The 27,950-nt window shown below is 50.6% G+C and overlaps 1 long non-coding RNA gene across 1 annotated transcript; it reads left to right on the top strand.

The window, feature by feature from the left end:
• The first annotated feature begins 1,332 nt into the window (after window positions 1-1,332).
• LOC309668065 lies at window positions 1,333-27,406 on the top strand. The gene is made up of 3 exons (XR_014268058.1): window positions 1,333-19,596; window positions 19,709-19,777; window positions 22,452-27,406. It is a non-coding gene; the product is annotated as an uncharacterized lncRNA (long non-coding RNA).
• The last annotated feature ends 544 nt before the right edge of the window (window positions 27,407-27,950 follow it).

Here is a 27,950-nt window from a genome sequence, read left to right on the forward strand (position 1 = left end):
CAGCAGCACAATTTAATAGTCTGTACAGCCCCCGGCAGGAAGCTCCTGCAGGGGGTCTCCACGGGTAAGGGGGTGGGAGGGTTGCATTACAAGGCCTGAAGATTAGGGCAGACCCATGGGAGGACTTCCTGACCCGAGGTCGTGAGATGCTGCCAGACGCAGTGAAGGGAGCTTCAGGAAGTGCAGGGGCCTCCCCTCCAGGTCGTGCATGGGAATCACCAGGGGAGACTGGGAAACAGAGAGCTCCCCAGGCTCCAGCCAGCCTGCCGAGTCAGGGTTCGGGGGCACTGGCCAGAGCAACACCTGCCCTCTTCCCAGTGGTGAGGCCTCTCTCCCCTCAGTGTTCGCAGGGGCCTCTGCAGCCCCAGAGAGCTGCCCTGCAGAGCTGCTCTGACCTGACCAGGGGCTGCAGACACACACGGTTGACAGAGGCAGTGCCGTGTAGCACAAAGAGCTAGGACTTCAGCGTTAGGAGGACCTGGGCTTTGAGTTCCGCCCCTATGATATTAGTTCTGGGACCATCCACAGGTACAAAGCTCAATTTCTTCCTGTTTAATAGGAGGGTGTCGGTACCTGTTTTATAGGGTTGCCTTGAGGAATAAATGAAATAATATATCGCTCCTATATGGTTGGTTCTCAACAATTAATATTCTTTCCTTTTCTGTGCCTCACGGCCAAGAGCAGAGTGAGCCCAGCCAGGTAGCTTGAGGCCCTCTCGGGAGGCCTCCATTCTCAGATGCCGACCTGGGCTTGCAAGAGCCCTAGCGTGGGCACCTCCTTCAATTTTGCACCCTGGGGGCCTCACTTGCTCACCCTAGCCCCAGCCCTGCCCTGCCCTGCTTTTTAGCAATTCGTCATCTCAGGTGCAGGCTCACTCAGGTTAACAAATCCTGGAGAGGACCCTCAGGGTCCTCAGAATCTCCTGGGTGAGGTGGAGAAAGTGTGCTGTGATAATCAGAGATGGAGATAAACCCGGGGTGATGAGGAAGTAAAGGCGACATCTAACCCAGACTGGTGGGGTGGGGGAGGGGTGCCGAGGAGGTGACAGCAGAGAGGAGGCGGAAGGATAGTTAACCAGCATCATGGACTCTCCTGCAACGGGATCCCAGCCCAGTTAACCTTGTTCTACTAGCAGGAGGACAATTTGGCCCTTGCCCGCTCTGAGATCTTACAGTCTGGTACCCACAGGACACCAGCCACCTGTACAGAAAGTGTAAAGCCCACCAGATGCTTCCAGGGCTCAGAGGCTTGGCATCACAGAGGCCTGGCCCCCATCAGCCGGCACAAGGCAGCCGCAGAGGGGTCTGGGAATATCCCCACCGGGAGGCAGATCTCCCCGCCACTCTACAGCAAGGCCACTTGCTCGAGGAGTGAAGGCGCTGCCATCATGAATCTCACCACTCCCCAGTTATTTTGAAAGGAAGCTTCCGCGATGAAGGAGAATTACAGAGAGCAGTGCCAGCGTTGGGGAAACATGCCCAACTTCCATCGGCAGCCGTCACTTCCTTTCTCTTTGCTCGAGGTGCGTATGACAGGAGCTTCCAAACAGCTTAAGCGCAGGAAACTCTGTGAGTGTGTGTGTTTGTCTCTGAGCGACTTTCATCCCTCCAGAGGTTCAATCTGTCTGCAAAACCCCTCCCTTGTCAGTGGCTGTTGAGGCAGCTCAACAATGGAATGAACTAAACTTGTTTCACGGCCTCCAACTGAGAGAAACTCCCCCAGCTCTCTCTCCCTCTAGCGCAGAGACTACATCTGTACGCGGTAATTGACCCACGGCTGAGGGTGGGGCCCTCCGTAGGGTTTCCCCAGCTTGAGGCCCTCCCAGGGGAGCTCTTCTCCTCTCCACCTGCCACCACAGAGCCATCCTTCACCTCTGGCTGCAACACTGTAGAAATTCCAGCTAGCTCCAGTGAAAATCCCTGTGTGGGTGATAAACTCTCTGCCGGACAGGGCCGCCCAGGGACAGGGAAGTTGTAGAAAATGACCTCTGGCATTTGCTCCAGACTTTATGATGCTGTGATTAGGAGAAGTGTTCCCGGGGGCCTTTGAAGTCCCTTGCTGTTTCAGGCCATTGTCCTCTATGGTAATAACCAGATTCTCGGGACTGGAAAGACTTTAAAAGTCATCTGGTTCCCTCTCCTCTCCCTCTCCTTCCCTGCCTCCCTCTCCCCCCTTTCCATGCTGAAATCTCCTCTGCCAGTTGGTCTTCAACCCACTTGCATGCTTCTAGCAACAGGGAGCTCAGTACGTCTTAAGGCTCGGGGCCACCTGGATGGTTCCGTGGTACTTCTTCCATTGAGCTGACGTCTGTCCTCATTGAGTTGCCAGCCATGCCACGGAGCACAGAGATGGAATCTAATCTCTCAGCTCCATCACCCTGGACGGTGGCTCTCATGTAAACCTGAGGCTTCTCTCCTCCGGGAGAACAGCCCTACTTCCTTAAGCTGCTCCTCTCTTCCATGTCCCTTTGTTTGGAAATGAAATCCATTCTGATTCAGACTTTTTCCTTCCGGGAGATATAGTGGGCAAACACGGCCAGCCCTGAGCCCAGTATGTTGGTTTATCAAGCTGACATATCTGCTACTCCCAGAGTAACTGAGCCCTGCAAACTTTGTCTGCCTGGTGATGTCCAGAGCACGGGGAGTCTCATTCTGTCCAGAACCCGGGCTTAGAGAGGAGTTCCGAGGGAGGAAGGGACTCGAGCCGGCTCTATGGGGCTCTCAGATGAAGACAGGCTCGAAGAAACAGGAGAAAGAGACTTAATGACTTTGGCAAAGGACCCCAGAGAAGTACAGTGAAGAAAGTGCAAATGGTGGAGGAAACGCCCAGGTGCCAAAGCTTTTGGGGGAAGCAGGGTCACCATGCAGGAGGGAGCTGAGAGCAAGAGGAAGAGGAAGGCCCTTCCTGGCCAGAGATTCAGTCACATGCGGGGGCTGGAAAGCCTGAGGGAGTTGAAAGGCTGTGCCAGGGGTAATGAGAGCTTAGAGGGCTGAGTTAGAGATGGAGACTTTACAGGCAGCTCCAGGAACCTGCGCAGAGGGCTTCGCGAGAGGAGCCCTGCACCTGTGAAAACAGTCCTTTAGCAAGGATGCTCCTTTTCTGTTTCCAATTGCTGAAGCCCCAGGGGACTCTCAAAGGACGGTGGACCCTTTAGATGTGGAACTTAGTGGAGCCCACACCTGCACGCTGGCTTCTTTGTACACGTGTACAGATGTGTCTGAACTCCAGCACTTTCACTGAAGTCAAGATAAGAAATATTTTCAAGGGTACCCAGGCAGCCCTTCACCTTACCAGGAAATCCTTATTTGCCAGAGAATCAGCAAATTGATTCTCTGGCAAATAAGAGAGAGGTGACTGGGTCTGCTAAGTTGATGTTCTCATAGAACAGGAAGAATTCCTGGACAGGATATGCCTCTGATGCTTCCACGTGGGCCACTTCTTTGCTGGAGCAAAAGCAGTACAGTGGGTTCCCCTTCACTCCAAGGAAATGCTATTCAGATCTGCTGGATCTCAGGTCCTCTCCGGAAAGACCAGCCCTTTGGGGAGCTGCCTCCCTGCTTGAGAGTGTTCCAATTCCTTCCTACCACCTCTGTGTCTGATTTCTAATTTGTTGGTGTTTTCCATTTCATTTCCCCCTTGCTCACCTTTCCTCCCTGTGGAATCTTTTGGGGCTTTGATTTTCCTTTGTCGGAATGAGCATTTCCTTCATATCACAACTGTTCCTCCCTCCTCCCACCCCCATGACACTGTTTAATTCAGCTGCTTCCTGCACCTGGCTTTGCCTCACACCAACCATGGGAGAAGAATCGCAGCCGGCAGCCCCAGCTTTTCCTCCCTCCACGTGAGACCTGGGCCTCTCCAGTTACACTTGCTTCTGCTGGTGTCAGGAAAGAGTGAACTTTAATTACTGACACTGCTGTGCCTGGAATGGGGACTTGGCAAAGCCTCCACTCCATCCCTGGTGGTCTACTCAGTATCGTAGCAACAGGATGCTAGGATATTCCCATAATCCTCTGGCTGGTGGAGATCCAGTCTCTTTCCCTGTGCTTCCAGATAGGACTGTCCCACAGCCACTCTGCCAGGTTTGGGGGGTGGGGGTGTGGTGTGGGAGAAGACGTAGCCTCTTATAAGAACTGCAGAAAAGGAAATTCTATTATCTGTCTCCCATGCTCTCCCACTTCTGGGGTCTTCCTGTGGGAATGAATTGCTCGAACCTAAATCCTACCCACTGTCATTTTAGATGTTTGCCTTTGTTAGTGACCAATCTGGCTGTGTTCTCTCTCAGTCCCCTGATCTCCAAGGTTGGTCTGGCGGGCGAGGTGTTGGGGTCAGGGTGTCCCTGTCTCCTTCATGGCTTTATTCATCTCTCTCTATCTCACCTCCATCTTTGGTTCAGGCTCCACAAATGGCTATTTTCCTGTTAGCATCTCCTTTGCATCATGCACAATTCCCAGTGGTGATGGAATTGAGACAGCTTCTCAGAGAAGGCATAGCTCTGTGGGGCAACTGTTTACTGGATGTTGAGACCATCACACCAACTTCACTAGGCCAAGATTTTGATTAATGTTCTCCAACCTGTAATCCATGGCCATGGGGATTTCGAAGTCAGGTAAGGCCCTGGTCTGCTGAAGTAGCCCATTCATCCATTCATGGAATTATTCATTTAACAAATACTTTCTGACTCTCTTATCCCCAGCCAGTCACTGGGCAGAGCACAAGGAGAATGAGCTAAGAAAACATGGTTCTTCTTTCCAAGGCACTGACAGTCTTGGGGAAGACATATGTACCCATGTACATGTTACAGTGCCATGTGATGAGTGCTTTACATGTACAAAGTGGCATGTGAACAGAGCGGCTGTGCCTGGGGACTCAGGAAAGGTGTCGAGCAAGAGAAGACTTTTGAACCGTGCCTTCGAAGGAAACACAGAAGCTCTATGGACAGTCGAGAAAGCGGAGGGAAGACTTGATGTTACAATGTTCAGACAAGCAAGACACTTTCAATTGCGTTCCATGGTGTTTGCCTCAGACTTACAGAGACTGTGAAATTATGAACTATATTGTTGATTCTTTTAATCTGGGGCAGTATCTGTGCTCTGGGGCACCTTGCATGTGGCCTTAGCTGCTATTCATAAAGATTAGGGATACCAGGCCACACAGAGAGCCCAGGCAGTAGGGCCTGGAATCAGGTCAAGCCTTCCACCCCTCACTGAGGCTAGCGCAGACACCTTCCAGGAAAAGCGTAGAGGGCTCTGCTTATTGTCTGAGCCCTGAGTTCCTAGGGGTGCCAAGTGTGTACTAGCTCAAGATTTAGAGGCAGGGAGAACGTAAATCTGTCCAGCCCCAGGGCCAAGGGAGTTCTGATTTTGGTGATAGCTCTTTAATCAATAGCATTAGGCTTTCTGATTAAAAGATCTTAACTTGATAGGCTCCCAGAAGAGTCATTGGTTCTGACGTGGACATATTACATGGCTTCCTGACTTCCAGGGAGATGTGGCCGGCTTCCCAAAGGAATAGCGACGCTGCTCTCTTTATGTTCTCTTTGGATCAAGAACCAGAAATGAGCTTGGTTTTCATCACAACTTCAAAGATTAATGTTGGAGCAGACCCTGGTTAGTTTAACGCTTCTGCCCCTGAAAAGACCGCAAAGGTCCTTGGGGGACCACATTAACCAGGTGAAAATAGATCCTACTGCCAAAGAGAATCCATGATTTCCCTGCCAGAGGACTCTGAAAGAAAGCCCTTAGTTACATTTAAATAATTCAAGCTGCAGTTTAGATGTTTCCCCATTTGTTCTTCCGGTTTCCTGCACATTTCAGACCTGGCAAGCTCATCATTGAGGAGTCAGAGGAAGCTCTCAGTGGAAGGTATTCTGGATGGGTTGGTGGCCATTGGCATCATGGCTGGGAAGCGAAGGAGTTAATGTGCTCAAGCTGCAGCTGGAAGGAGGAATGGCCTGTGGAATTCATGCAGCTCAGTGCCCACGACCTCTCCCCAGAGAGGCCTCCCTGGTCACTGTACACAAAGCACCCCATCCTACTGGCCTGTTTTATTTTCTTCATGGTCCTGCTAGCTAAAATCGGCTTATTTATTATCCATTTTCCCCTGGAACGTAAGCTCCACAAGGTACAACATCATCTTGTTTACTGCTGTATCTCCTGGTGTATTATAGGTGCCCAATTAATATTTGATTAAATAGTTGATTAAAGAATATGAAAAGTTTTTGTGTAGACTCTGAAATACAAGCTAGATACATATATTTCTGGACTCACAGTTAAAAGATCAAGTCTGTGAAATGTAACCCTATGTCACAGGGTCACTGTGAAGACTACATGAGATAATATATGTGGAACTCTTTTCTAAACTTTAAAACATTATATATTGGGATTCCCTGGTGGCGCAGTGGTTGAGAATCTGCCTGCCAATGCAGGGTACATGGGTTCGAGCCCTGGTCTGGGAAGATCCCACATGCCGCGGAGCAACTAGGCCCGTGAGCCACAATTACTGAGCCTGCGCGTCTGGAGCCTGTGCTCTGCAACAAGAGAGGCCGTGATAATGAGAGGCCCGCGCACCGCGATGAAGAGGGGCCCCCACTTGCCGCAGACCTACTGAATCTCAATCTGCACTTAAAAAAAAAAAAAAATTATATAGACAGGGACTTCCCTGGTGGTCCAGTGGTAAAGACTCTGCGCTCCCAATGCAGAGGCCGCGGGTTCCATCCCCGGTCAGGGAACTAAGATCCCGCATGCCACACGGCTCGGCCAAAAGATAAAAATAAAAATAAAATCATTATATAGACAAAAAATGTAGTAGATACATAATATTTATCTATTCGTCCTCTCTTCCTTTGGGGCCCTCATGGTTCCAATGGCCTGTTAATCACAACAACAGATTACAAGGATAGGCACATGATCCAGGCCTGGACATGATCCCACTTCCCTGGGACAGCGATTGGCCCAAGAATTGAGCACATGATCCAAATAGAACCAATTAGAGTTCTTCCCTGAAATTTATCTATTTGTGCTAAGAGGAAAAAAACAAACAAACAAACTATAAATCAGGGCATTTGAAGGCCATCTTCCTTGTCAAAAGGGAATAAAAGCCTCTCTCCGCTTGAAACGGACAAACAGAAATGAGATGCGAATGGTGAGATGCAGGTGTCCGATGGCCCTGATTCCTGACTCTGCCTCCTGGTTGTTGGATCCCTGGACCTCTTCATTCTTTGAACTTTCGTAGTTATTTTCCACTTCGCAAGCCGACATTTTGCCTAGTTAGTTTGAGATGGTTTTCATCTGTATGCAGCTGAAAAGAGTTATTCCTGGTCATTCATTTATTGGTGCTTTGATTTATGAATTTAGTCATTAATATATTTAACAAAGATTTATTGACTATAAAACACCATTGTTGTATAACAAAGAATTTGACTGATCTTTGTTTTTGGTTCCTGGGAGGGAGCTTCTAAACCCTAGGAAGGAGTGCCTTTGTTATTCATGGTGGGCCCTGGGACCACACCTGAGTTTGTACTAAGGAGTTGACTCTAGATGGGCGTTGGTCCTGCAGTATAGACAAACCTTGTGATTATAGGGTTGGGCTTTAAGCTACGTGATGTTGGCCTGACCTCCTCCAGAGAAGGGAAGGGGTTGGGAGATTGAGTTCAGTCACATGGCCAAGATGTAATCAATCATGTCTACATAATGAAACTCCAGTAAAAATTCTGGGCACCAACTCCTGGCTGGTGAACACATTGTTGTGTCAGGAGAGCCACATGTCCTGTTTCCAGGAAAAGAGGGCATGGAGCCTCTGCATTTGGGGTCCCGCAGACCTTGTCTATGTGTCTCTTCATTTGGCTGGTCCTGGTTTGTATCTTTTATCATAAATTGTAAGTATAGTATTTTCCAGAGTTCTGTGCGTTGGTCTAGTGAATTATAAAACCCAAGGAAGTTGTATGAACCTCTGAATTTGCTGCCAGTTGTTCAGAAGTGCAGGTGGCTTGGGGATCCCCAAACTTGTGGCTGGCATCTGAAGTGCAGGGAGTCTTACTGGGGACTATCCCCTTAATCTCTGGAGTCTGCATTAATTCAGATGGTTTGTGCAGAATTATACTGCAGTACTGTAACCATATATATGACCCAGTCATTCCATTCTAGGTATTTATTCAAGAAAAAATGAAATAAATAATTTTTCACCAGATGAAAGCTTTGTATAGAAATGTTTATAGCAGCTTTCTTTGTAATAGTCCCAAACTGGAAACAACCCAAATGTCCATCAATAAGTGAATGGATAAACTGTAGTACATCTGATCAATGGAATACTACTCAATGATAAAAAGGAACAGATTATGTACCACATCTTCTTTATCCATTCATCCGTTGCTGGACATTTAGGTTGTTTCCATGTCCTCGTTATGTATACAATGGAACACTATTCAGCCATAAAAAGGAACAAAATAATGCCATTTGCAATGACATGGATGGACCTAGAGATTGTCATACTGAGCAAAATAAGTCAGACAGAGAAAGACAAATATCATATGGTATTGCTTATATGTGGAATCTAAAAAAATGGTACAAATGAAGTTATTTACGAAACAGAAATAGAGTCACAGATGTAGAAAACAAACTTATGGTTACCAAGGGGGAATGGGGGGAGAGATAATTTCGGAGACTGGGATTGACATATACACACTACTACATATAAAATAGATAACTAGTAAGGACCTACTATACAGCACAGGGAACTCTACTCAATACTCTATAATGACCTATATGGGAAAAGAATTTTCTAAAAAAGAGTGGATGTATGTATACGTATAGCTGATTCACTTTGCTGTACCCCTGAAACTAACACAACATTGTAAATCAACTATACTCCAATAAAAATTAATTTTTTAAAAAAGAACGAATTAGTGAAACAGGCAACAACATGGAGAGTATCAAAATAGTGATACCGAATGAAAGAAGCCACACAAAAAAGAGTATACACTGTGTGCTTTCATCTACATAAACCTCTAGAGAACACCAGCTAATCTATAGTGACAGGTCAGTGGTGGCCTGAGAGGGGAGGTGGGGAGGAGTGGGAGAGAAAGGTTGTGATGGGCAGGAGGATACTTTTGGGGTGTGCGTGTGTTCACTATTTTGATTGTGGTGGTAATTTCTCAGGTATAGATCTATGTCAAAACTCATCAAACTGTACATTTTAAATATAAGTAGTTTATTGTACATCAATTAAACCTTAATAAAGCTGTTACAAATACCATTGTGGTAGGTACTGTGAAAGGCTGGAATTTTCCTTCTAACATCTCCCGCACCTCCGACTAAGTAAACCCCGGTGGGACGCCTCTTTGGACCTACCTCCAATTTGCTCTTGCTCCTGATATATGCTCTCCCGGTTAAGGGCACTACCCTCTAGTCAGAACCAAGAAACCTAAGAGCCTTTCTGGACTTCTTCCTTTTCTTCCACCAACAGCCAACTGGAAATTAAGTTCTGGTGATTCTCTTTCCATTTTAGCATCCAAGAAATTCGACCCCTCCCTCCTCTCCAGCCGAGTTTAGGTCATTATTACCTCACATGTGAAGTGTTACGATCGTCTCCTAACTGGGTTTCTAGTTTCCAGTCTTACTGTCCTGCCCACAGTCCCAACCCCCCCTTTATAAGGTTCCCATAGTATCCATCCTCTACACTGCTTCCAGTGGGAGCTTTCTAGAACCTATATGTGATCTCTACAGGGCCTTAATACATGTGGTTTCTTCCAGATAAAAAGTAGAAACTAAGGGCTTCCCTGGTGGCGCAGTGGTAAAGAATCCGCCTGCCAGTGCAGGGGACACGGGTTCGAGCCCTGGCCCGGAAAGATCCCACATGCCGCGGAGCAACTAAACCCGTGTGCCACAACTACTGAGCCTGCTCTCTAGAGCCCGCGAGCCACAACTACTGAGCCCGCGTGCCTAGAGCCCGTGCTCCACAACGAGAAGCCACCGCAGTGAGAAACCCATGCACCACAACGAAGAGTAGCCCCCGCTCGCCGCAACTAAAAGAAAGTCCGTGTGCAGCAATGAGGACCCAACACAGCCAAAAATAAAATAAATTTATTAAAAAAAAAAAAAGTAGAAACGAAATATTTTTCTCCTCTCTTTGCCTAGATAATACTTTAAACCACTTTAAACCACTGCTTCTTCACAGAGACCTTCCCCACCCCCAGTCTAGTTATGTCTCTCTGTTAGCACCTGGAACTCCTCCTCGGTAAGAGTCTGTGCTACTCACAAATGCTACATTCATGGTTAATTTACTGTCTGTCATCAGACTGTACTCTTCATGAAAGAATTATGTCTATTTCATTTACTACTATTTCCCAGTGTCTTGCTCAGTGTTTGGTCCAGACAGGAGTTCCATAAATATCGTTTTACCAACTCAAGGAGAGTTCAGTCTACTAGGAACCTAGTATGACAGGGACACCAATACACATATTAGGCAAGTGTTACGTGCCTTAAAGCATGGCCCGAGTAAAACACTGCAGTGGATCAGAAAAGGGAGAGAGGTCTGGCTGTAGAATAAGGAAGGGCTTGAAGAAGGAAGGGGCAAAGGGAGCTGGGTCAGGCATTTCATAGGGAATGAACTTGACAAAGGAGAAGATGCAAGAAAGTCTACAGTGAATGTGGAGACTAGAACAGTCCGCTTTATCCAGATTATACATTTACAGAGTGCAAACAGTAGGAAGAAGGAAGGCTGGAAATGTCTTGAGGCCAGAGCTTGGAGGTTGTTAAATACCCAATTATTTGGTGGCCTAGGGGGACCACTAAGGGTTTTTGAACAGGTGAATGACTTAGCTGTGCTGCTACCAATTTTCTTCTTCTCTCCTCCCCTCCCGTTCCCCCTTCTCTTCCCCTCCCCACCCTCCTTTTTGGTGGGAGGAATCAGGGTAGCAACGAATCATAACACAGATTAGAAGGAGATAGAAACCAGAGTTGGACACCTACTATTGTCCAAGTACTTGGATGTTAGCCTTGAAAATAAAGGAGCAGGATCAGATGTGAAAGAAGTGGTAGAAATAGACTTTGTAGGCCTTGGCACTTGATTACTCAGGAGGATGAAAGAAAGAGAACCTTCAAAGATGAATCAGTGGTTTCAACCCCCATTTACCTGGAGGATGATGGTATCTTTATTAACTATCACCAAAGACGTGGTTTGGTGGGGAATCTGGCTGGGGTAGAGAGTGGGAAAGAATTGGGAATGAATTTGGCCTGTATAGCCAGATGAATGCAGTTCCTGGCAGTCTTTGATCAAGAAATTCCACAGGCTTCTTCCCTGTTGTGCTCAGTTCTCTGGGAACCTCTGCCAGTCAAGTGGATGGGAGATCCATCTTCACGAAGAGATTTTTTTTTTCCTTAATAAATAATAATGCTAAATTGCAAGTGTGTGTGGGAGTATCAGGACATCGCTCCTCAATCCTGCTATTGTGTTCAAGCTCGGGATAATTAGTGTCTGATAGTTTTAAACAGATGGGTCTCTCTGGCAGCGGGAATTACAGCTCGAAGTCAATCCTGAACAAATATTATATTAATTTCCCAACTCCCTCTCTCTGTGGACAAGACCTGTTCTTTTCCTCTGAGCACTGTAATGACGAGAACATTAATATTAGATCATTTAGAGATGAAACGGGAGTGGTGGAGGAGAAAGAAGGAACTGAACTTAGGAGCTGAGGACGAGGTGGATGCTGAAAGTTCCATGTGGCTAGATGCAGACTGCGAGCAGGAAAGGAAATTCTGAGAGTACGCGGGGCGGGGCTGGGGGTCTGTTCTGCGTTCCGGCACTCCCCAGATGTTCAGCTTGAGCTTGACATTGGCACCTGCTCTGACAACAGCCGGGGTAGTCTCTGATGTTTATTCAGTCTCAGAGAGGAGACTGGTTCTACATAAATAGGTCTGCAGGGGGCCTGGCTAGACTTCTGACTTTCCAATCAAACCGGGCAATCTACAATTCAAAAACAAACCTGGCTGCCTGGAGTGAGCCTGTAGCCTCTGCTCCCACCACCTGGGAAGCACAGCCTCTTCTCCTGGATGGTTAAAAGGGAAAAACCCACCACCTACAAACACATCCTTGTGTAATGGCAGGCGATGAGGCCCAGGCTCTTGTTCCCAGCCTGGAAATGTTTAAACCTACAGGCAGTCAGCCCTTGATTATTAACGCTAATGTAATTCCCGAACAATTTCTCTTTGGCTTTGCAGGTTTTTTGTGTTTTTTTTTTTGTTTTTTATACTTCCATCTGTCCTTACCTACCTAATCATGCTTGGCTCAGGTTGATGTTGAAACATGAAACTGAGCAGCAACTGTGTTGGTGTGAAAAGAGCAGCGATTTGGAGCTGGTCCTGCCCTGCTAGTGATGAGTCTTGAGGTCAGAGCACCTCAGTTTCCCAAGTCCGTAGAGTGGGGACTAAATCAGCCCTCCCCCATAGTGTTGTTGGGAAGGTCAAATACAATGACAAGTGGACCTAAGGATCTGTGAAAGCCCAACTCCAAGTAGGATTATGAAAATACCATCGCTGACCAAGCCCTGGATTCCTGGGGATGGGAGGCTTCGAGAAAAAACCCACCTGCAGATGAATATGAAGGGTAGATGCAGAAAACACTGCTGCAAAGTCCTGGAGAGGGGTCTGTGACAGCTGGATATTCCAGAAGGTGAATTGGAGGCTGGGCTGGTACAGTTTTATGTAGGGGGGGAGGGGAGGAAAGCCGCTGGGAGAAGCCACTGAAGGAGGCAGGGGTGCAATAGGATGGGAGAGTGTTGAGGACTGTGAAGGGTCTGGCAATTTTCCCTACTTGCAAGCTAACAAGTTAGCCTGCCACGGTTTCCTGGATGCTGGCAGAATACATGAGACTTCTGAGTCAGAGACAAAGGTCATCACAGCAATAGCAGTAGCCAGAGTGCTAGCATTTGCACGGTTCCCTGAGCCCCAATTCGTACAGGGTGACTGGAAGAGGGCCAGGTGACATCTGCACACTCTGAGGGTTGCTCTACGGGAGAGGAGTCCTGAGCTTAGGGAACCTGAATCTTTTTTAGTGAGAAGTAGGCCGTCCTGACCTTTGCCCCAGAAGGAGACATTATTATACTGGACTCTAAGCCAACTTTTCCTTTGCTCCCAAGAGACATTGTCTCTATCATCCAAGGCTGTTTGCTTTACTAACATTCTTAAAAAGATAATTCAGAAGAAAGTCAGTTAACAGCAAGACGTGCAGAAACGCAAGAGGCCTAGGGAACATCGTCGTCCTGCAGACTGCTCTCTCTTTAACAAGAGCAGAAAGCTTTCCGAGCTGAGTCTACCCCTGATTGCAAAGGGAAGCGACCGGAGATGCTGGGGTCCCAGCAGCTCCCAACAGGCACCCACTCACTCCACCACAATCACCCTTTGCCCTGCAGCCAGGTGAGACCTCTGAAGGGCACATCTGGCTGCTTCTCAGCTGAAAATGCTTCATTGCTCCCCTTTCTCTTAGAGCCTTCTCCACTTAACATGGCTTGGAACAGAGCAATGCTGGGACCAGCCAATCAGCATCAACCAGGAGTTTGTGAGAAATGCAGACTCTCAGGCCTCACCCCAGACCCAGCGAATCAGACACTTTGGGAGGGGGCCCAGAGCTGAACAAGCCTTCTCGGTGACCCTGATGTGTGCTCAAACTGGAGAACCACTGGATTGGAAGATCTTTCAGTATCTGGCTCTTGCTTGGTCATGTTTCGAAAGTTCTGGACAATTCGTCAGATCTTCTAAGGCACAGGGTTCTCTCTCACCTATGAGCTTCAGAGTTTATGTTTGTTCTTCCCCTTTCCTAGAATGTCATTCAGCCTCCGGGGAGTTCTTCTAGATAATTCCTACTTATCCTTCAGTTCTCAGCTAGTGGTCACCTCCTCCAGGAAGTCGTCCTGATCTCCTCCGAGTCTGGGTGAAGTCTCCTCATTAGCGTTCCCAAAGCTCCCTCTCTTTCCCCCACCAGAGCACAAACACCCTGAGCTGAGATTACTTGTCTAATGTCTGTCTTGTCACCTTTTATCTCTGGTCCAAAGTAAGTACTCAGTTGGTACTTGTTGACAAATTAGTTAATTATTTCACCTAATTCCAGGTCAGTGGCCATGAGGGATGCCACACGTGGGGCTAGAGGGGCCAGGTGGGAACTCTGAACCTTCTGCGCAGAGGCTTGACCTTGCAGGAACGTTCCTACGAAACTTGAAGGAGCTTGACCCACCCTTTCTACTACAACCCAGGGGATTCTCTTGGGGGAAGAGCAAGGTCCTTAATCTCCCATCCTATAGGTGCTTGGGGACACACATCCTACACTGGCCCAGGTCAGCACAGCTTCTAAGAGCCAAGAGCAGTGACCCTGCCTGCAGAAAGCATCATCTCAATTCTAGGAAAGAAATAGGAGAAGGGGAGGGAGGGGTGGAAAGTAATTTTTGCTAAACTCCTAGTATGGCTCAGGTACCTTAGATACATTAGCTCACTTAACCATTACCTAACAGCCTTGTTTGACTGTTACTAGTTTCCCCATCTTAAAGACAAGTGGAATAGAAGCTCAGAGAGGCTGAGAGGGTCTTCAAGGTCACAGAGCATCTCTATGGCAGGGCCAAGATTCAAGAACAGGTCTGTTCACCGGGGTGCTACCACGACTCCTCCTCTCCTCTCTGTCTTGGTCAATGTACTCAGGAAGAGGTTGCCAGAAGCCAAAAGGTTTTGCTGTCCTAGGCCCCCACCTTTCAGTGGCAGAGCTGGAAGTCCTACAGAACCAGAAGCCCCAAGAGAGGCATTATTGTATAAAGGATAAGGCCCAGGGCTCAGACAAGTGCTCAGCAACACTAGTTAGATCACACCCTGATGTCCTTTGTGTCCTCATCTGTAAAACTGGAGATGGTTGACCTGTATGACTGCCAATATCCCTCCCGTATCTGACATGATCCCAGGTGCCAGTGGGCTGTTTCCATACCCTGCAAATCCCGATGCAGACCATTCCAAGATCAGGCTCACCATGCCTGGGGGAAAGAAACAGTGGCATTCTTAACCTGACTTCCATTGTTGGCCATCCCTTCAGCACCTTCAGGTCTAAATTGAGGGGTGGAGGTGAAGGCAGCAGTGGCAAGGGTCTTGAGAAATATGGGTGCCCTTGACCCACCCCCCCCCCCAGCCTCCACATGTCCATTGGTAGGTCTAGCCAATTAGAACAGTGGTTTTGCACTTTGGTTCTGCAGTGAAATCACCTGGGGAGCTTTGAAAACTGTTGATACCTGAGATTCCGATTTCATTGGTCTGGGGTGTGGCCTGGACATTGGGATTTTTAAATGCTTCCTGGCTAATTCTAATGTGTAGGTTGAGAACCACTGAGTTCGAATAAGATTAGCATGATCCTTCCTCCCTCTCATGGTGATATTTTGAGAAAGTGATGGCCTATACTTTTGACGGGAGCAGCTACACTTTCATTACTCACCCCAAAGAGAGGCTTCAGGATGGCTGTGTGCCCCTGGTCACTCCAGGTTGCACTGTATCCTTGGTGTTGTGTCAAAGCCCTCCCCAAATTTTCATTTTGGCTTTTCCATCTTCCTAGGTTCCAAGTTTGCTGGCTGCAGGGTCGCAACCAAGGAAGACAGAGGTATGTGAGGAGGTGACATCTAGGCAGGCAACACCTCTTGATGGTTAAACCTGCCCCATCTCCAGCGCGGCTTAGGGAAACTGGGCCTTGGGCTGCAGGAGCGGCATGTGCAGACCTGACCAGTTCACCCTAAAGAAATGCCGCTGACCTGGGCCTGGGTAATCACTGGGGCAGCTGTTGGGCTGGGCCAGAGCTGGGACTCATCCATTCCAGCGTTGGAGTGTTGAGCCCTGCACTTCGCCTTCCAAGCAGTGCTGCGGGAGGTAGTGGTGGAGAGGCCAGTGGTGGAGAGCGGATGCTGGAGGCTGTCTTAGCTTCTGGGGCTCCACTCCAGCTCATTGGCCACTCGAGTCCGTGCAACAGAACACAAAAGATTTAAAATCTCAGCCCTCAGAGGCCCAAAGTGTGTTAGTGGGAGAGGACAAACTAAATCCCTATTTTCATTCTATCCACCAAATGGAGCTCACATGAAGCCTTTAAACTATCAGCTTTTATTTGTTTTTAGTGTCCAGTTTGGGGCTTTGCACGGGGCTCCCTCCAGGGCTTTCTCAGTGGATTTATATCACAGTCAGATAGCATCTCCGAAAGTTTGTCTAGCTGGAAAGTAGAGAAACATCCTTCTCCTTTGTCAAGTGACAAGTGACGGCACCCAGGCAGCCGGCTAGTGTGCACGGGGGACCCATTCTGGATGCCGGGGCTGGGCTGGGCCCTGTCTGGAGAGGGCTCTGAATTGCCTTTCCTCTTCTGGGTGCAGAGACTCCAACTCTGAAAGCCTTTCAACAAAGCACTGGCTGTCCTCTCGGCCTGTCACCTGCGGGCACGAAGATGTCAGCTCCCTGGCCAAGCACCAGGTGCCATTTGCAGAGACGTGTACGTTGGGGTGAGAGGGGAGAGCGCGGAAGCGTGCTCTGGCTGGCCCGGTAGGAAGCAACAGCTCTCTTCTCGATGGTTAAGCCGCCTCTTCCAGCTTCCACCAGGAGCTGCATTAACCCCCTCCTCTCTGCCTACCTTCCCTCTCCTAGCTGGGCAGTCATCGTTCTTTCTTCCCATACACATTTATTGAACATCTACTATATGCCAGGCAGTATTAGGTATGGGGGTTCCCATGCCTAAGTTGCTCATGGCGAGTGTGAGAGGCAGAGAGGCAAGTAGGTGATGACAGGGCAGAGATAACTGTGAAGAGAGACGGAAACATGAGGATTTGAGATGGTCAGAGGAGGAGTAGAGAGCCGGCCGGAGGGCTCAGGAGACGTCCTAGAGCAGAGACCCATGGAGTGGTGAGCAGCCCGGGCAAGGGTGTGGGGCAGGAGGCTTCTTTACCCGAAGAGATCGCAGCCCTGATGAGTATTCATAGGATTCCAGGGCCTTCCTGGTTTATACCTGTTGTCCTGGCAACACTTTCATTCTAAAAATGTCACTGGGTGACAAACCGTCATAAATCAGAACTGTTCCTGAAAACTCTATGAATACCATATTCACAGGGCATATGTAACCCAGGATTGAAATCCTATTTTGTGACACAGTCGGCGTGCCTGGCGTGTCCTTTGTGTGTGTGTGTGGCAAAGGGCTGTCATGCAGAGGGTGTGTGTTGGCTCCATCGAGTCACTAGAAATTTCAAAAAATGACCGGGGGGTTGGAGAAGGTGGTCATGAGATACAATAGAAACCATTTAAATTCACTTCTACCTTTTACAGTTTAGGAGACTGAAGTCCAGAGAGGCGATGGGAGGAGCGAAGAGGAGAGGAGAGCAGTGGCTGGGTGTCTGCTGTGAGCCACACACCTTGCTGCACACCCATATCTGGCACCCATTCAGCCTCCCAGTGAATCAGAGGTAGGTACATGCCCATTTCCCAGATGAGCATGGAGGCTTGGAGAGATTCTATAACTTGCAGCTACAAGGTAGTTCAGCTCCAAGTAGCACATGACGTTTCCCAACTCGAGGCCAGTGCCCCCTCCGTGACATCACAACTCATGGGAGAATGGCTTGGATAGCCCCGGCCAGGGCCGTGCTAGCTCCAGCTGGCCTCTTTCTAGTCTTGCCACTGTCTCCAGCCCCCAAGGGTCTCTCCCACTCCTTGAGAGGCATGTCTTCTGGGAAGCATTGGATGGAGTCTTTCTTAGCCCCTGACCACTCAGCCCTTGCACATCACATCCTGGGACCCTGAGGGACAGGCAGGAAGAGGGGCCTCAAGTGGGGAGGAGCTGGAGACAGGCTGGGCTCCCGGTGGGATCGGGAACTGTTTCTTCCAGCTGTGTGCCCTTGGGCACCTCTGCCCCTCTGGTCTATGCGGGATGTGCAGTGAATGGCTGGAAAGATCCTCCCAGCTTTGATGTGGCTGTAATTCCAGGGCTGCCGGCCTCACTTGTGCCACAGGAACATCCTGATTCTGTGGTTAAACAGCGGGAAAACCGCATCTTCAAAAACCTTTCCACCTTCTCATTGCTGATTGGAAAAGCAGATTTGCTGGCTGTGGTGACGGCTGAGGGCCCCAGAAGCTCAGAGATGAGGCCGAAGATGGCCACGGCGGGGAAATCTGACATGAGTGTGCTGTACGGAGTGGCTTCTGCCTGGCCATTGCTTGGTCCTGAGCCCCAGCTCCCTACAGGGGATGTGGGGCTTGGGTGGGAACCCTAAGGGAGCTCTTTCCTGGAGCAGAGCTGGGTAGGAGGCTGGGGCTGCTTTTCCAGGCAGCTGAGCAAACAGCCCTGCCCAGACTTGCCTCCAGTAAGTCCCATTGGCATGAACCCCCTTGTCTGGTGTCCCTTCTTATGTCAGACTTCTGCCCTGCCCCCTCTGAGAACGGCTCGCTGGCTCCAGGCCTTAGAACACCTGCCCCCTTCCCTCCCCCGACATGGGGGCAGTGGTTCCCGCTTATTAGCAAGGGGCCCAGGAGCGGCTGGAAAGGGGAGAAAGCAGTGAAGGATGGAGATCATTGGCACACCCAGACTTGTTCTGCAGAGCTGTTGTCAGGGTGCCCAGAATGCTGAGCTCCCACCTCGCCTCTCCCAGGTGTGAGAGCCGGCGGCCTGCGAAGCCCAGGTGGGGCTCCACCTCGGTGCTCCAGGCTGGGGGGTGGGATACCCACGGACCATAAGAAAGTCAGCCCCTACTGTCTGAGGGCCCCACAAGGGATGGAGGGACCCTGTCCTCCAACTAGTGCAGGACCACTTCCTCCCAGCCTGCCTTCTCCCTACCCCCGACCAATGGGGCCAAGGTCGCTGAGCTTACCTTCAGCCCCCCTGGCTGGGTCACCAATCTCCTACCAAAGTCCAGGGTCCCAACTGAGACCGTGAGACTCTCCCCACTTAAGGGACTGGGGGAGCCACAGAGCCCTTTGGTGCATTTCTGTGTATGTCTGTGATGTTTCCTCCTATGACTCCACCCTGACCCTGCCCTGCTCCTTACCCTGGCCCATGAATGCCCTCAGGGTCAGAGGGTGCCTTTCCCAGAGCGTGCAGGGTCATCCCAGCCCCTAGGAAGGAGCTCCTATGCAGGGGGATGGAGGAAGGAGCCGTGCCAAGTGTGTACACATGACTTTAATAACTGCAGCTATCTAGCATCTTATGTGGTATTTTCCCATCTGTTTTCTCACTCAGGGGTTCTGTTGAGTCCTGTGAGGTGGCAGAGCAAGTGTTACTACCCTGCACCTTGTAAGTGGGGAGTCCCAGGACCCAGGAGGAGCAGGGACTTGCCTGAAGTCAAGAACAGGCCCAGGGTGCAGGCCGGGCCTCCCTGTGCGGCCACCACTGGCTCCCTCCGCGTGTGTGTCTAACCTGGGAACCAGCTGCGCCCTGAGCCCACAGGGAGAGCCGGGATGCTGAGCAGCCTGTGCTGAGCCAGCCTCGGCCTCCTAGGAGCCTGGAGCTGCGGGAGGCCCTGGAACCCGATGGTTCGCAGCCAGAGGGCCTGGTGGGAGGATGCTGGTTCAGCAGACCGGCTGCCACCAGGTGTAAAGTGGGAACAAGGAGACTTGATGAGTGAGCACCAGGGTGGAGGGAACAGGGTGACGGGAACACGGTGCCTGGCAAAACGGAGCCAATTGGTGCAGATGCAACTATTGACTAAGTCCTGCCCTGGTCCTGCCTGCAGGTGCCGGACTTGGACAGTGAGAGAAAGCGTCAGCCGAGCGTGGAGCGAAGCGAGCAGCCACTGGCAGGGGTGAGTGAGGCAGGACCACACAGTGGGTCAGTCTGCGTGGCCCCCCTTTCCCCAGCTCTTCTACCCGCAGAGACCCCGACGTGCCCCCTGCTGGGATCCATCCCTTCAGACTTCTCCTGGCGTCACCGCTCATCGGCTGGGAGTCTGCTGAAGCCAGGCCGCCTGGCTCACCGCTCGCGCGCTCTCTCTCTCTCTCTCTCTGTTTCTCTAGCAGGCGGGCATCTTACCCATCCTGCCCCTGGGCTGTTGCAGGCCAGCGTCCTCCTCTAATTCTCGCTGCCCACCAGGCCCCCTCCATCTTCCTCCCTTCCGCCCCCTCTCCATCCCCAGCACACCTTAACTGTGCTGCTCTGCCTGAAGTTCTCCCTTCTAGCATTTCCGTGCCTTCTCAGGGTGTCACGCCCATCCCGGACCCTAACCCAGTCCTGGCCTGCAAGGCCGCTGGGGGCCTGCTGCCCTCCCAGCTCCCCTGAAGGGCTCAGTCACCGAAGGTCCTCGCTGAGCCCTCCCTGCTCCACCCCCAGCAGGTGGGCAAGCAGTCACCTGGTCACCAGGTCCCTCCCAGATCTCCACATCACAACCCAGATTTTCTCCACTAATGGAAGGCTGCCTCGGCAACTCGGCAGTTCATTAAGTCCTGGAGGTCCCAGGCGACTGGCCGCGGATAAATATGTGAGCGGGGGTGGGGGGGGCAGGCCAGGGCTGAGGGGCAGGTGTGGCAGGGAGTGCAGGACAGAGCAAGGCATCGGGCTGGGTGTGGATAAAACAGGCAGGAAGGGAGGCCCCAGACAGGCCTTGCCGTGGCTGCAGCGGGAGCGAAGGCTTCAGGCCCCTCCTGGGACCAGCAACGACCCTGTCCCACCTGATGCAGCCCCTGGCTCACACCCATCCTCCCTGCTATCTTCCTGACTGTCCTTCCAGCAAATGCCTGGCAGGCCTTGTTCTGGGCCCCCGAGATGAGAGCTGCCCAAGACTATCCCTGCCCTCAAGGAGCTAGAGGAGACAGACTCAGACAGGGCAGGTTGGCTGTGTTCATTTCCGAGTGACTCCCGAGCCAGGGACTCAGACAGACCTGGGGCTGGGGCTGAGCTGGGGCAGCTGCCGGATGAGGGCATTTGGGGATGTTCCCACAGTGCACCGTAAGAGTCACTTCCCTCATTCCAAAGCTTTGTCATTGGCGGTCGGAGCCTACACTCATGCAGACACTCTCCCTCCTCCTCTTCTGGAATCACTCACTCACTCAGTCGTCCCATCAGCAGGTGTTTACTGAGCGCCTACTGTGTACCGGCACTGTGCTTGGCCCTGGTGCTACTGTGGCGAGGATACAGACACGTCCTCTTCCCTCTCGCAGACTCTGAGTCTGGAAGTGAACTTTCGTTTGTCAGCCTGGAACCACACTGGAGCTCTGGGATAGGGCACGCTGGCCCAGAGAAGAAACTGAAGTTTGAGTTAGGACCGTGAGGGGACCCAAACTGAACCTCTCCTCCTCCACTGGGCAAAGGTCGACCATGCCCCCCAAATACCCTTCCCCACAGGGGACTCCAGGGAAGGGGTCTCAGGATAGAGGACAAACACTTGTTAGGTTCCTGGGTGTGTCTCAGTCCTTTCCGGCTGCTCTATCAAAAACACCATAGGCTGGGTGGCTTACAAAACAATTTATTTCTCACAGTTCTGGAAGCTTGGAAGTCTAAGGTAAATATGCTGGCAGATTTGGTGTCTGGTGAGAGCCTGCTTCCTGGTTCATAGCCAGCTGTCTTCTTGCTGTGTCCTCACATGGCAGAGAGGGCAAGGGAGCTCTTAGGGGTCTCTTTTATAAAAACATGTGTCTCAGTCCCGAGTGCTCCAACCTCAAGTCCTCCCAAAGGCCCCACTTCCTAATACCATCATCTTGGGTGTTGAGTGTCAGGATTTCAAGATATGAATTGAGGGGCATGGGAAGGGGGAACATAAACATTCTGTCTATGGCACAGTGCTTCACATTTCTTATCTTAAGCCTCATCAAAACCCTGAGAGATAAATATCGCAATCCCAATTTACAGACCAAGAAGCTGAGGCTCAAGGGAGCAAATGATCTCATCCAAAGTTTTCACGGGTAGCACAAAACCAGGTCTGGCTCCAGAGCTCATGCTTTTCCTCAGCACCATGTTGTCTCTGGGAAACACGCAAAACCTCCGTCCTCTGCTCCCATCTGAGCACTGCAGACACACCAACACCCTGACCTCTGGGAGGATTGTTCCCACTCAAGGCTTTGAAGAAAATTATAGGGAAAGTGCCAGAGTGAACTCTCGCTTCCCTTCCTTAACTTCTGCATCCCTGCATCTTCTTAGTCCTGGCAATTCCAGTCTCCCTTCGCTACCCTGCTCTTGCCCCAGAAAATCCCAAGAAGGCTTCATGTGACTCTATTTAAATCCCCCTTTCAGCACTCAGAACTGGCTCTGCTTTCCTGGTGTGCTCTAGGTCTCCATCTGGTTTGGAGGCTATTTTGATTCGCCGGATGTAGATTAGCTGCCGTGATCTGGGGCTGAGCTGCTGGAGAGATGCCTTTGTCTACAGAAGGACAATTTAAAAACTAACTCAAAGCATAGAGAACAAATAAATAAATTCCTCTTTCTGTCCCCCAGCACTCTCCATCTCATTTTTACAGGTAATTGATGAAGGATTTTGCTTCAAACAGGCTCTTGCTTGTATGGGGTGTGCAGTGCTGCAGCGTGGACCAAGGACAAGCAGCCAGAAATGCCAGGTGAGGGAGAAGGCGGCTCTAGTGGGGTCAGGAGAGGGCATGTCCCAGCCCCTGGGCACGGAGCAGGGGGTGTGCCCTTCCAAGGCAGGCCGTCTTCGTCCACGTGATCTAATGTAAATGTTCCTGGGGCAGGAATCACCTCCCCCTTCTCTAATCATTGAGAAAGGGGCCTTCAGGTCTGCTCCGGCCAGAGCCCAAAGAAGGGCTGATTAATTACATCATCAATGTCCTAATGTTTCGGGAGTTTGTGACCCCTGAAATCTACTTCTGCATCACCCAGGGTGGTGGGGTGAGCGTGTCCTGGCTTGGAAGGCAGAGAGGGGCCCAGAGGTGGGAGGGAAAATCTTGCAGCTCCTGAAAAGCTGTGGATTCAAAGAAGAGGAAGAGAAGAAGAAGAAGTCTGTAACTACGCCAGTTTCTCATCTACTCCTCCCAGTGAGCCTTGGAGGGGAGCTGCACCATCGCCCTTCATAGATGAGAAAACCCTGAGGAGGGCCGTCCAGCTTCACGCGGCAAGTGCAGAAGCTATTCCAACACGTGTCTTCTACTAGAAGTTCCGGGTCTCTCCTCTGCGCCACCGCTGCCTCTTGAAGAATTTCAAAGAGCTGGTGAGGGTTTAAATGAGCAGGGAGGGGATGCAGATGGAGAGAAGGAGAAGGGAGGGCATCTTTTCCTCTCTCCTCCTCCTTTCCTCTCCTCCCCTCCGCCCCCCGCCCTGAGCTCACCTGGGGCAGCTGCCCCCTCCTCTCTGGACTGTGCAGCCCCCTTGTCATGGTCAGCAGCAGTATTGTCCACGGTAGGTGACCAGCCTTGATCCAGATCCGTGGAGGACGGGCCTGTCCTTTCAGTGACATGGGGCTCAGGCTGACATTGAGAGTGACCATCAGAAAACAAAAACACCTCAGAAGGGCAACTCTGGGCTGAGTGTGGGGCAGTGTAGACGGGGAAGGGGGCTTACAGGTGAACCTTGAACTTGCCCTGTCCAGACTTGCCCTGTGCCAGCTGGGCGCATGGCCTCCCCTCAGCCCCAGGTGGTGGTTCAAGGTCTTCAAGACCTTGCTCTGATATCCTCGCCTGCGAGGCCACTATTATCTCCCCTCTTTATGGATGCGAAGGTGAGGCTCAGAGATCATACGCATAGCAAGCTGTAGATCCGGCATGTGAACCAGGCCTGCCGCATTCCAAAACTAGAATTTCTACCAGAGAGAACAATAATAACTACAAGTAATGTTTCTGGAGGGCTAACTCTTTTTATTTATTTATTTATTTATTTATTTATGGCTGTGTTAGGTCTTCGTTTCTGTGCGAGGGCTTTCTCTAGTTGCGGCAAGCGGGGGCCACTCTTCATCGCGGTGCGCGGGCCTCTCACTATCGCAGCCTCTCTTGTTGCGGAGCACAGGCTCCAGACGCGCAGGCTCAGTAATTGTGGCTCATGGGCCTAGTTGCTCCGCGGCATGTGGGATCTTCCCAGACCAGGGCTCGAACCCGTGTCCTCTGCATTGGCAGGCAGATTCCCAACCACTGCGCCACCAGGGAAGTGGAGGGCTAACTCTTTCATCCTCTGTGCTGATAACTATGCAGGCATCATCTCACGTAATCCTTAGAGGGTCTCTATCCTTCAGATAAGGAAACTGGATCTGAGAAAAGTCAATACTTTGCCATGAGTGACACACATCTTAAGTTGAGGCCCCAAAGCCTGTACTCTTCACCTCTAGGAAGCTGCCACTCGCAAGTGGACCCCAAATAGACAAGATGGAGAGCTCACATTTTATGCAGGGCATGTATAGGCACTGTTCAAGTTGAAGGGTGAGAGGAGGGAGTTTGCAGAAGGAAACTATGCTGAGTACTCCCCCTCTTGCCCTGGGGTCACCCGCTGGAGCTGACACTTAGCACTGTGTAGCGTGCACCTTTATCATGTGTCCGCCCCATGGCTGGAATGGAGCTCCAAGAGGGCAGGGTGGGGTCATAGCCCTTTTAGTGTCTAGCTGAGGTTTACCAAGTGTTTACAGGTGAGGAAATGGAGCCCAAAGGGTTTAGGTGGGCCTGAAACCCAGAACTCTAAGTTGCCAATGGTGACAGATCAGGTGTCTCACACAAGTTTGGAGAGGTTGCTACTTTGAAGTCCAAGGACTTTCTTTCTGAAGTCCCTCCAATTACCACACAACCATCCTTCTTTGCTTCCTCTCCATAAGTTAGTTCTGCCCCTGCCCCTGTGATGATAAGAGCTGGGGAGAGAGGAGAAAGCAAGCTCATACCACCAAGAAGCCCAAGTTGTGACTTCTGTCTCATGATACCCATTTTGCAGGTGTCAAAACTGAGGTTCAGAGAAGGACAATGCTGCAGACTTAGTCCCCCTGAAAGGACAAGCTTCCTAAACAATGAGTGAAAAGACAGTTCCATGCTTCAAGACTTAGACCCTCCCTGGGTCTTTCCTGTAGGAGTGAGTGGTGTGGGTCTGCAGTTTGACCGGAGGTTGTTAGGTGTCAGGATCACGCTTAAGGAAAGGAGGAGCTGCCTGGAAAAGAAGACTGGAGCTGGTGTGGGCTATACACTGCTGATGACGCAGGAGATGAATTTAGATGGTGAAATTTTTATTGTTGCCTTCGATTTGTGGCAGGGGCTATGGCTTTCCATATATAGTAATGATGTAAGATTTAGTTTCTAAAAACATTTAAGTAAATAAAGAGAGTCAATTTAAAGGCAAGTACGAAATAATGTGGTTTGACTTTTGAGAAACTGACGAGGGGTCCTGAAAAGGTACTCCTGGCCCTGAATTTCCTCCCAGACAAGCTTGTGGCAATTCATGGACTTGGGACCAGGAATTGACCATTTTGGGAAACCTCTGTTCAAGCCTCAGGCGGCTGGAGCTAGAAGGCATTTGAAGGACCGCCTGATCCAACCTTTCCTATCAGAGATGAGGAAATGGAAGCCAGGGCTGAGGTCGTAGAAGGTGTGTCAGCACACACCTTCTCAGAAGGAGCCTTGTTCTGGTTCACTTTCCCTCTGAGACCCATGGGGTGCAGGGCTGAGCCAATGGCCCAGGTTCACACCCCCAAGAGCAAGGTGGAGAAGCACAGGGTGAGGTTTTGAGCACAGTGGGCTTCAAAATTACCAAAGGAGCTTTGAAAACATACAGATGCCTGGGCCCCATTCCCAGAGATTCTGATTTGGTGCTTTGATTTGGGGGCAGCATTCAGGGAAACTGTTCTTTAAAAATCTCCCCAGCTGTTCACCCTAAACTGGACACCAAGGACCCGACATGAGATTCTTAGGGAGGACAATCCTTGGGTTACCCTTTCTTCTACATTTTCTAGGCTCCCCCAATACCTAATGCAGAGGGGGACAGGAGAAAGGAGAGAGACAGGGAAAAAGAGAGAGAGAAGAAGGAAGGGAGGGGAAAAGAGAGAGAGCGTAAGTGAGCAAGCAGTCATGGGCTTTGGACCTAGAGAGGTCTGGCTTACAGTTCTGGCTGCACCACTAATATTTACAAGATGTGTTACCCAGGGCATATTTCTCAACTTTGAGACTCAGTGACCTCATAGGTAAAATGACGATAATATTAATCAGTGCCTCAATAAACTGCAGTGAGTTTTCCATGAGATGCATCATATAAAGGGCTTAGCACAGTGCTGGGCGCATGTCCCGAGCCCTGGATGAATGCTAATTCTTAGCCTCATCATCTTTATCATTACCGTCAGAGGCCAGGATGATCGTGTTGTTTAGAGGAGCCAGGGACTCAGTTGGAACATTCTTCAGGGCAGAGAAGGAGTTCATTAAATTGCTCAGAATTAAGATGGGCAGGAGCTAAGGAAGAGCGGGACTTAATTCCCTGGCATACCCAGGGGAAGGGGCTTTTGGAAGAGATTTGCATTGGCTTTAGTTGATTGCAATTACGCTGTCCTTCGCTGTGCTGAAAATAAGATGAAACCCTAACAAAGTTCCAGGTTTAATTGAAATTTCCTGGGATCTGTTATTACATCGCCGTGATTGTTCTGTGCCACTGATGAGCCTGTGCTAGCTGATTATCCAAGTGTCCCTCCAGTCACTATTCCATTATTGCATTGTTAAAGATCAGATACGATTGTCACAGCCGACAGTTTGAACATCAAACAGCAGAGACAAGTCAGAGAGCCTAACAGATGGATAGATGGACAGGGTTGGGTGGAGTGGGGCCAGTGGGCAGGGTGTGCTGGCCAACAACTTGGTACCCAGAGTAGGAGGGGGAAGGGTGAGGAACCAAACTGAGGGATGGGGGCCATGCTGGAGGAGGTGGGGGGCTGGGCATGGGGACCACTCAGAGGTCAGTATCTAGGAGCTGATGAGGGGAACCGTTGCCTATAAGTTGGTCAGTGGCTCTTAATTCTCCGCTTACCTGGAGTAATAGCCAATGACTCATGATAAACATAAAGAAACAAAAACCATTTCCAGATGAACGAAGTCTTGGGGGACTGGGAAATGGGAAAAGACCAGTGTAAAGGGCAGGGATGGGGAGAAGGCTGAAAGGGTCATTCTACCTACACAAGCCTGGGCATTCATTTCAAGGAGTTAGAAGCACCTTTCTCCCCAGAGCAAGGCTTACCTTGCAGTGAGAGGGTGGTGGACCCTGGAGGGGGCAGTCATTTGTCCTGGACCCTGCAGGGGAGACCTGTCTGGAGACTGGGGCTGAGCAGGATGACCTCAACAGAACCCTCCCAACCCAGTTTTTAACCAGTCACCTCCTGGTACCCCGGAAGTTAGAAGGGAACCTGCATGCTGGTGCTATGAGAGAAAGTTTGAAGGGTTTTCTAGAAACTGCCAGAGCTGCCCCATGCTAATAATCTTCCCCAGAGATGGTAATGAGCTTGGCTGCAGAGGTCTTAGTGAGCCTCATGCCCCACCCTGCACCCCTCCCCCGGCACCCCCATGAGTGGGCGGTGGCCCATTGAAATCTGGAGAGTCCACAAAGCCCACAGCTGGTTTTCCTGGCCTCTGACCCTGGGCACCCCCACCCCCACCCCGCCCCAACTCCCTGCCTTTCAGGAGGCGTCTTTCCCGAAAACTCCAGACAGGATGAGGTCACATTAGGCACTCGGTTGTTGCCAAATTTCATTCTTCAAAGATCAGTGTTGCGCGAACATGAAATGCAAGCCAGGAACAGGAGAGAGGAGGGGGATAGACTGACGACTCGGAGGGAGAGAAATCCACGAGCAGGAGAGAAGGAACTGACATTTGAACATGGTTGTGTAATCGGAAAATTGATCCCAAGGCCGCCCCCTCCCCCAGTAATAGGCACGGGGGCTGCTGTTTCCCCGGAGCTCGAGGTGGGGGCCCCCTGTTCTGTTACCCTCGCTGCCTTCGTCTCACTGTCTCCATGGCAAAGAGGCGAATGGCTGGGGGCTCCAGCAGCCATGGTTTCCCTGGCAACCCTCAGGCGGCAGCCCACCCTAGGTTGCA

Source organism: Balaenoptera physalus, assembly GCF_965194825.1.
Source record: "Balaenoptera physalus genome assembly, chromosome: 10".
NCBI classification, from domain to species: Eukaryota; Metazoa; Chordata; class Mammalia; order Artiodactyla; family Balaenopteridae; genus Balaenoptera; species Balaenoptera physalus.